This window comes from Propithecus coquereli, unplaced genomic scaffold (assembly GCF_000956105.1).
Source record: "Propithecus coquereli isolate 6110/MARCELLA unplaced genomic scaffold, Pcoq_1.0 Scaffold314, whole genome shotgun sequence".
Taxonomy (NCBI): Eukaryota; Metazoa; Chordata; class Mammalia; order Primates; family Indriidae; genus Propithecus; species Propithecus coquereli.
Window position 1 is genome coordinate 534,954 of NW_012148775.1, and position 1,519 is coordinate 536,472.

Here is a 1,519-nt window from a genome sequence, read left to right on the forward strand (position 1 = left end):
GGGGGGTGAGAGCGGGGAAGCGGGGCTGAGGGGAAAACGGGGCGTGGGATGGAACGAGGTCCAGGCGAAAATCGAGGAGTGGGAGGAGCGGGGCCGAGGCGAAAACGGGGTGGGGAGCGGGTAAAAATAGGGAAATGCGGGGCCTGAGGGGGGAACGGGTGAAAACGGGGGTGGGAGAAATGGGGCGGAGGGAACGCTGGCCGAGAAAAAACGGGGGAGAGCGCGACTTAGGGGACACGGGGAGGGTGGGAGGACGGGGTAGAAAGCAGGGCGAAGGGAACGACGCGAGGCGTAGGAGCCGGGCGAGGGTGAGGGGTGCGGCGGGAGCGGGAACGGAAGGGGAAGCGAGGGTGGGGCAGGAGGGCAGGGTGGCACAGGCGGGGACGGGTCGGAAGGAGGGTGTCCTCTGTGCCTCCCGCGACCCCTTCACCTGTGCTCATCACCCTGCGGTCCCTGCCCTCCTTCCCCCCGTGTGTCCTCCAACGCGAGTCTCGCTTGGAGCCGGCGGCTCGCCTTCTCGTAGCCGGGGTCTTTGTGGTCCCCAGCGCGTCCTCCCTCACCCCGACCTGAGGGCGTCGGGGCCGTTCCCTCTGCTCGTCCCGGTGCCAGCCTGAGGTCGTTCTCGCGCCTCTCCCCCTTGCCCCGTCCTTCCTTTACGTCACTGGTCCGCGGCTCCTCATCGCAGCCGTCCCATTTGAAACGTTTTAACCCAATCTGTGTGTCCTACCATGACCTCAGGTACCCGTGTTCTTTTTCACCCCATCCCTCCGTCGTAATTTTTTTTTTTCTTTCACCAGACCCCTGTTTTATGAGCCCCTCGATTACCTCTGCCCGTCTGGCCTCTGTCCTCCGGGTCCCCGAGCACCTCGTTCCAGGGTTACTCTCCTGAGTGTTCACCTCACTGGTCCATTTTTGGACCCCCACTGTTTCTCGAATCTCCCTTTTTCTCTGGCTGCCCGTTTTCACCTTCCATTTTCCACTGGGCATTTCTTTTTCTGCTTTCCCAGTTAACAGACAAAAAAACCAGGCCCAGCGGAGTGGCTCGCACCTGTAATCCCAGCGCCTTGGAAGGCGGAATAAGGTGGAAGGATGGCTTCAGGCCAGGAGTTTGAGACCAGCCTGGGCAACATGGTGAGACCCCGTCTCAAAAAAACAGAAACCGGCCCAGCTACCTGTCTTTGAGCGTCCACTTTTATCTTCAGCCTCTTCCACCTCAGCTCCCATCTGCTGTGCTCTCCAGCCTCGTTACTTCCACCGCCCCCTCCCATATGTCTCTTCAATTTTCTCCGCAGTTTCCATTTTTTGCCTCCTAATGCTCCCTTCCTGGTGTCTTCAGGTCATTTCTATGTATAACTCATGGAAAAGAAAAAGAGGTAAAGGAACAATATTGTTACCAATATTAGAAAACTAGTAAAAATATAATTTTTTTTGGCAAATTTGTTTTTCCCAGTCTTTTCATTTACTAATCAGGGCTAAATCAAGATCACTAAAGCATGTATTTAAAAATAACTTTATTCCA